An 8,396-nucleotide genomic window follows, 5' to 3' on the forward strand; every position below is an offset into this window, starting at 1 on the left:
TAGTATACAGTTCTCTGAACACAGTGTTCTTAGGTTATTAAACATATCTCTCCTTTCCGCTTCAATATTCGAAGCATAAACATTAATTAGACGAAAAATGACATTTTGCACTTCAAACTCAATAACAATAATTCTTCCCTGATTATCTGCATATACCTGCTTGACATTTTTAACCACATCATTTTTTACCAAAATAGCCACTCCACATGTTTTATCACTTCCGTGACTACAAAAAATGAGCTCAGACCATTTGCTCTTAATTTCCAGCATTTTGGCGTCCGTCCAATTAGTCTCTTGAAAACACCACATGTCCGTTTCAACAGACACCAAAACCTGCTCCAATTTGTTCATATTTCTTAAACTGTTGCCATTTAGTGATGCAACTCTAATCATTGTTAATATATGCAGAAATATAGCCAAAAACAAACATGTCATTTCAAAATAGACTTTTTCTTTTTTCCAGATCCCGTCACCTCCTTAGCTTTCACTAATGCTCTCTTATTTCTAGCAAACCGCTGAAAATCCTCAATATCTATTTCTTCGTCTGACTCCTGACTTGTACTTGTAAGGGGAGCAACATCCAAGCCTTTTGTAAAACATTCTTTAACAGTGCCATCAACTCCAGTGGACCCAGCCCTCTCCTTGGTTTCATTTTCACACAGGTTTAAAGCTGGTTCAGGCACCTGAGAAGCACCCTGCACCATCTCTACCTGTGTATCCAATTCACCAATCATGTGCTGCTGCTCCACCTTGTCAGCAGCAGAGACCAAGACTGCGTCTCGAGTACTGCCAGAAGGCATTACATACTCTCCAAGCATATCTATAGCTGTCTCTGGAATCACCTGCGACACACTTTCCATATCACTCTCTTCCTCCCCCTCCATAGTCTCACTCCTCTCAACCTCTTCTTCAGTAATGAGGTCCAGTGTTTGCAGAAATAAGACATCCTTTTCCTTCTTACATTTACATCTGTCCTTAGGTCTGTCACACCTTCTACACATATCACCGATGTTCGAACATTCTCTGGCATAATGTCCTTGTTCACCACATTTATGACATACAAATTCTGGACATTCTTTGAGTATGTGTCCCGGTTGAATACATAGTCTACATACCTTCACTTGGTTATCGTGGATCACTCGGAAATATTCAAATCCTTCTACAGTGTTGAATTTGGTTGAGTAAGGTAATGATTGCACACTGTCCGTAAACTTCACCTTACAAAATCTCGTCCCGTCCACAATGTCCGTTCCTGGCCACATCCTCCTCTTGATTGGTGTTGTTGCGTTCACATTCCATCCTTGTAATTTGTCATGTATTTCCTCATCCGTAATATATGCCGGCATGTTCAAAAAGGACACCACAAGTTCATCATTTCCCAGTTCTTTCGCCATTATTTGGCAGCTCTTTATTTTTAGCCCGTCTAGTAGTCTTTCTTTTCCTTTCGCGTGTGACATGGTTATTTCGTACTTATTTCTGTCCTTCATTCTACATCCCAATATCATTCCACATACTTCTTTTATTCCTCTCAGCAATTCCATCGTTGTTATTTTTTCTTCTCCAATAACTTCCACGTTCACCGTCAATTCTTTCTCATATTTTCTTCTCCTCAACTCTTCATTCGACGCTCTTTTTTCTCCGTTGTCCATTCTCATTGTTGTTGTTATTCTTGATGTCGAAGCCATTGTATCCGTCCAATTATTTTACTTAGAATCCCCCAAACAGCTCACGCCGTTGGGGGATAAAAACGCAAATATTTACAAAGAAAATAAGCTACACTCCCCACACAAACTTCCAAACTTAAAGTATATAAACCAGCAAAACCAAAAACGATTTTCTCTCTACAAACAATTCACAAACAATCCAACACCTGCTGCTCACTCACTTCCTGAAACTTCCAAAAAGGGGCGTATTCAGGCTGGTATGGCCGTAAGCGAAGGTACATCTCTTGGTACACCATATAAAGTCAAAGTGAGTCTGATAAACAGACATTGCATTCTCACCAATTAGATAAGCAGCTTGAACTTTGGCTCACTCAAAAAGTGGAAGAAATTACATATACTGTAGCCATCACTTTTTAGCACAGATAGTTGGATGAAATACAAACAAACCTTGCAAACATTTCTAAGCGAGGGCACATATTTCAGCCTTGTGGGAAAAAACGGACAAATACAATGACTTCTGACAAATACATCATCAGCAACAGTTTCCCATGCAGCTATCCTACTAGCCACAATAAATACACAAAAGCTCTGGATGTTGAAAACCTATTGCATTGTTCTGTGCTAAGGAGGAACGCATGTATGGACAATTTCATATTGGAAGCGCATGGGGCGCGTATGACACATCATGACCGGGGGGGGGTTAGAGTGGCTTCTCAACTATCTCCTGATTGAAGTACCAGCGTGGCATAAATACAATGCTGCATTTCGCAACATAATGTTTCGACAAAATGCCAACAATATTTTGCTACAAACAAATGTTTCCACCTTTCGATTGGTCCACAAAGTCTCCTTCACAACTGACTTCAAAGATCTCCATAAGCACAGTCAGTTGACTCAAGTCATCCTTAAGCCTGCCGCCAAGCAACAGTTTATCATTAACAAAGACATCAGGGTAAAGCTCAAACGAGCACTACCATAAATTTTGCAATCGGATTCCCACATTTGGAAAATTCGCAAGGGGTCAGCACAGCCAGAGTGCAATGGCTGAGCCCCACACCGGGTGAACCACCTTCTTGATCACGGTATCTCTTCTGCTTAGTGGAGGAAAAGTGTCTCCAGTGCCAACATTTTCCGCTAACGGTAACCACTTTGTGTTCTGATAATATCATATCACATCGACCTGCGTTAAATGCCGTTTAGGAATGCACTTGCACACAGAGTAGTGAAAAAGTAGTTTATTTTGTTTACTAGATTATATCAGTGAACCACTAGATTCCCATCATGCAACACTGTCGAAAAAATCACCAATTACTTTTTAATATCTTAACCCATCTGATATCACAAATGTTTGCGATATGACGAAATACAATCACATTCAGACACACACACACACACAGACAAATGCATGAAACCAATTGATTTATTATCGATAACATCTCAGATTCTCTTGTGCTTTTGATTTACTCCATAAAAGAAGGGTTGTAATTCCAACATGGAAAACACAGGGCCATCAGACACCAGTCCAGTTCCACTCCTCACCAGCATTATTTCCTTTGATCATTTGAACAGGGCGAGGGAGCACAGAGCACACACAAGCTGCATTCAGTAACAATATTCTTATTTGTCTTATGCATAAAAGGCAGTTGCTCCCTGACAACACAAGGAACTTTGATCGTATTAAAAGGGCAGGGGAGACTAGCCCATAGAAGCTGCATTTAGTCAATTCAGCATCAAATGCTTACTACAAGGCAGTGTTGCTGATGAAATAATGCCACACCCCCTAGTGGACAAAAGGCTTACAGCACCTGGTATTCCCAGGCGGTCTCCCATCCAAGTACTAACCAGGCCCGACCCTGCTTAGCTTCCGAGATCAGACGAGATCGGGCATATTCAGGCTGGTATGGCCGTAAGCGAAGGTACATCTCTTGGTACACCATATAAAGTCAAAGTGAGTCTGATAAACAGACATTGCATTCTCACCAATTAGATAAGCAGCTTGAACTTTGGCTCACTCAAAAAGTGGAAGAAATTACATATACTGTAGCCATCACTTTTTAGCACAGATAGTTGGATGAAATACAAACAAACCTTGCAAACATTTCTAAGCGAGGGCACATATTTCAGCCTTGTGGGAAAAAACGGACAAATACAATGACTTCTGACAAATACATCATCAGCAACAGTTTCCCATGCAGCTATCCTACTAGCCACAATAAATACACAAAAGCTCTGGATGTTGAAAACCTATTGCATTGTTCTGTGCTAAGGAGGAACGCATGTATGGACAATTTCATATTGGAAGCGCATGGGGCGCGTATGACACATCATGACCGGGGGGGGGTTAGAGTGGCTTCTCAACTATCTCCTGATTGAAGTACCAGCGTGGCATAAATACAATGCTGCATTTCGCAACATAATGTTTCGACAAAATGCCAACAATATTTTGCTACAAACAAATGTTTCCACCTTTCGATTGGTCCACAAAGTCTCCTTCACAACTGACTTCAAAGATCTCCATAAGCACAGTCAGTTGACTCAAGTCATCCTTAAGCCTGCCGCCAAGCAACAGTTTATCATTAACAAAGACATCAGGGTAAAGCTCAAACGAGCACTACCATAAATTTTGCAATCGGATTCCCACATTTGGAAAATTCGCAAGGGGTCAGCACAGCCAGAGTGCAATGGCTGAGCCCCACACCTGGGTGAACCACCTTCTTGATCACAGTATCTCTTCTGCTTAGTGGAGGGCAAAGTCTCTCCAGTGCCAACATTTTCCGCTAACGGTAACCACTTTGTGTTCTGATAATATCATATCACATCGACCTGCGTTAAATGCCGTTTAGGAATGCACTTGCACACAGAGTAGTGAAAAAGTAGTTTATTTTGTTTACTAGATTATATCAGTGAACCACTAGATTCCCATCATGCAACACTGTCGAAAAAATCACCAATTACTTTTTAATATCTTAACCTATCTGATATCACAAATGTTTGCGATATGACGAAATACAATCACATTCAGACACACACACACACACAGACAAATGCATGAAACCAATTGATTTATTATCGATAACATCTCAGATTCTCTTGTGCTTTTGATTTACTCCATAAAAGAAGGGTTGTAATTCCAACATGGAAAACACAGGGCCATCAGACACCAGTCCAGTTCCACTCCTCACCAGCATTATTTCCTTTGATCATTTGAACAGGGCGAGGGAGCACAGAGCACACACAAGCTGCATTCAGTAACAATATTCTTATTTGTCTTATGCATAAAAGGCAGTTGCTCCCTGACAACACAAGGAACTTTGATCGTATTAAAAGGGCAGGGGAGACTAGCCCATAGAAGCTGCATTTAGTCAATTCAGCATCAAATGCTTACTACAAGGCAGTGTTGCTGATGAAATAATGCCACACCCCCTAGTGGACAAAAGGCTTACAGCACCTGGTATTCCCAGGCGGTCTCCCATCCAAGTACTAACCAGGCCCGACCCTGCTTAGCTTCCGAGATCAGACGAGATCGGGCATATTCAGGCTGGTATGGCCGTAAGCGAAGGTACATCTCTTGGTACACCATATAAAGTCAAAGTGAGTCTGATAAACAGACATTGCATTCTCACCAATTAGATAAGCAGCTTGAACTTTGGCTCACTCAAAAAGTGGAAGAAATTACATATACTGTAGCCATCACTTTTTAGCACAGATAGTTGGATGAAATACAAACAAACCTTGCTAACATTTCTAAGCGAGGGCACATATTTCAGCCTTGTGGGAAAAAACGGACAAATACAATGACTTCTGACAAATACATCATCAGCAACAGTTTCCCATGCAGCTATCCTACTAGCCACAATAAATACACAAAAGCTCTGGATGTTGAAAACCTATTGCATTGTTCTGTGCTAAGGAGGAACGCATGTATGGACAATTTCATATTGGAAGCGCATGGGGCGCGTATGACACATCATGACCGGGGGGGTTAGAGTGGCTTCTCAACTATCTCTTGATTGAAGTACCAGCGTGGCATAAATACAATGCTGCATTTCGCAACATAATGTTTCGACAAAATGCCAACAATGTTTTGCTACAAACAAATGTTTCCACCTTTCGATTGGTCCACAAAGTCTCTTCACAACTGACTTCAAAGATCTCCATAAGCACAGTCAGTTGACTCAAGTCATCCTTAAGCCTGCCGCCAAGCAACAGGTTTATCATTAACAAAGACATCAGGGTAAAGCGCAAACGACCACTACCATAAATTTTGCAATCGAGATTCCCACTTTTGGAAAATTCACAAGGGGTCAGCACAGCCAGAGTGCAATGGCTGAACCCCACACTGGGTGAAGCACCTTCTTGATACAGATTCTCTTCTGCTTAGTGGAGGGCAAGTCTCTCCAGTGCCAACATTTTCCGCTAACGGTAACCACTTTGTGTTCTGATAATATCATATCACATCGACCTGCGTTAAATGCCGTTTAGGAATGCACTTGCACACAGAGTAGTGAAAAAGTAGTTTATTTTGTTTACTAGATTATATCAGTGAACCACTAGATTCCCATCATGCAACACTGTCGAAAAAAATCACCAATTACTTTTTAATATCTTAACCTATCTGATATCACAAATGTTTGCGATATGACGAAATACAATCACATTCAGACACACACACACACACAGACAAATGCATGAAACCAATTGATTTATTATCGATAACATCTCAGATTCTCTTGTGCTTTTGATTTACTCCATAAAAGAAGGGTTGTAATTCCAACATGGAAAACACAGGGCCATCAGACACCAGTCCAGTTCCACTCCTCACCAGCATTATTTCCTTTGATCATTTGAACAGGGCGAGGGAGCACAAAGCACACACAAGCTGCATTCAGTAACAATATTCTTATTTGTCTTGTAAATAAAAGGCAGTTGCTCCCTGACAACACAAGGAACTTTGATCGTATTAAAAGGGCAGGGGAGACTAGCCCATAGAAGCTGCATTTAGTCAATTCAGCATCAAATGCTTACTACAAGGCAGTGTTGCTGATGAAATAATGCCACACCCCCTAGTGGACAAAAGGCTTACAGCACCTGGTATTCCCAGGCGGTCTCCCATCCAAGTACTAACCAGGCCCGAGCCTGCTTAGCTTCCGAGATCAGACGAGATTGGGCGTATTCAGGCTGGTATGGCCGTAAGCGAAGGCACATCTCTTGGTACACCATATAAAGTCAAAGTGAGTCTGATAAACAGACATTGCATTCTCACCAATTAGATAAGCAGCTTGAACTTTGGCTCACTCAAAAAGTGGAAGAAATTACATATACTGTAGCCATCACTTTTTAGCACAGATAGTTGGATGAAATACAAACAAACCTTGCTAACATTTCAAAGCGAGGGCACATATTTCAGCCTTGTGGGAAAAAACGGACAAATACAATGACTTCTGACAAATACATCATCAGCAACAGTTTCCCATGCAGCTATCCTACTAGCCACAATAAATACACAAAAGCTCTGGATGTTGAAAACCTATTGCATTGTTCTGTGCTAAGGAGGAACGCATGTATGGACAATTTCATATTGGAAGCGCATGGGGCGCGTATGACACATCATGACCGGGGGGGTTAGAGTGGCTTCTCAACTATCTCTTGATTGAAGTACCAGCGTGGCATAAATACAATGCTGCATTTCGCAACATAATGTTTCGACAAAATGCCAACAATGTTTTGCTACAAACAAATGTTTCCACCTTTCGATTGGTCCACAAAGTCTCTTTCACAACTGACTTCAAAGATCTCCATAAGCACAGTCAGTTGACTCAAGTCATCCTTAAGCCTGCCGCCAAGCAACGGTTTATCATTAACAAAGACATCAGGGTAAAGCGCAAACGACCACTACCATAAATTTTGCAATCGAGATTCCCACTTTTGGAAAATTCACAAGGGGTCAGCACAGCCAGAGTGCAATGGCTGAACCCCACACTGGGTGAAGCACCTTCTTGATACAGATTCTCTTCTGCTCAGTGGAGGGCAAGTCTCTCCAGTGCCAACATTTTCCGCTAACGGTAACCACTTTGTGTTCTGATAATATCATATCACATCGACCTGCGTTAAATGCCGTTTAGGAATGCACTTGCACACAGAGTAGTGAAAAAGTAGTTTATTTTGTTTACTAGATTATATCAGTGAACCACTAGATTCCCATCATGCAACACTGTCGAAAAAAATCACCAATTACTTTTTAATATCTTAACCTATCTGATATCACAAATGTTTGCGATATGACGAAATACAATCACATTCAGACACACACACACACACAGACAAATGCATGAAACCAATTGATTTATTATCGATAACATCTCAGATTCTCTTGTGCTTTTGATTTACTCCATAAAAGAAGGGTTGTAATTCCAACATGGAAAACACAGGGCCATCAGACACCAGTCCAGTTCCACTCCTCACCAGCATATTTCCTTTGATCATTTGAACAGGGCGAGGGAGCACAAAGCACACACAAGCTGCATTCAGTAACAATATTCTTATTTGTCTTGATAAATAAAAGGCAGTTGCTCCCTGACAACACAAGGAACTTTGATCGTATTAAAAGGGCAGGGGAGACTAGCCCATAGAAGCTGCATTTAGTCAATTCAGCATCAAATGCTTACTACAAGCAGTGTTGCTGATGAATAATGCCACACCCCTAGTGGACAAAAGGCTTACACACCTGGTATT

The 8,396-nt window shown here is 41.2% G+C and overlaps 3 non-coding genes and 4 pseudogenes across 3 annotated transcripts; all 7 read right to left on the reverse strand.

Moving 5' to 3' along the window:
* Window positions 1-2,619: 2,619 nt before the first annotated feature.
* On the reverse strand, window positions 2,620-2,766 carry LOC120040586 (annotated as a pseudogene).
* Window positions 2,767-3,457: 691 nt separating this feature from the next.
* LOC120040592 lies at window positions 3,458-3,576 on the reverse strand. Its single transcript, XR_005475705.1, has one exon. It is a non-coding gene; the product is annotated as a 5S ribosomal RNA (ribosomal RNA).
* Window positions 3,577-4,260: 684 nt separating this feature from the next.
* Window positions 4,261-4,408, reverse strand: LOC120040584 (annotated as a pseudogene).
* A 692-nt stretch (window positions 4,409-5,100) lies between these two features.
* LOC120040593 lies at window positions 5,101-5,219 on the reverse strand. Its single transcript, XR_005475706.1, has one exon. It is a non-coding gene; the product is annotated as a 5S ribosomal RNA (ribosomal RNA).
* A 680-nt stretch (window positions 5,220-5,899) lies between these two features.
* On the reverse strand, window positions 5,900-6,048 carry LOC120040588 (annotated as a pseudogene).
* Window positions 6,049-6,740: 692 nt separating this feature from the next.
* Window positions 6,741-6,859, reverse strand: LOC120040583. Its single transcript, XR_005475702.1, has one exon. It is a non-coding gene; the product is annotated as a 5S ribosomal RNA (ribosomal RNA).
* Window positions 6,860-7,539: 680 nt separating this feature from the next.
* LOC120040590 lies at window positions 7,540-7,688 on the reverse strand (annotated as a pseudogene).
* Window positions 7,689-8,396: the final 708 nt, after the last annotated feature.

The sequence above is a fragment of the Salvelinus namaycush genome, unplaced genomic scaffold (assembly GCF_016432855.1).
Source record: "Salvelinus namaycush isolate Seneca unplaced genomic scaffold, SaNama_1.0 Scaffold3645, whole genome shotgun sequence".
NCBI classification, from domain to species: domain Eukaryota; kingdom Metazoa; phylum Chordata; class Actinopteri; order Salmoniformes; family Salmonidae; genus Salvelinus; species Salvelinus namaycush.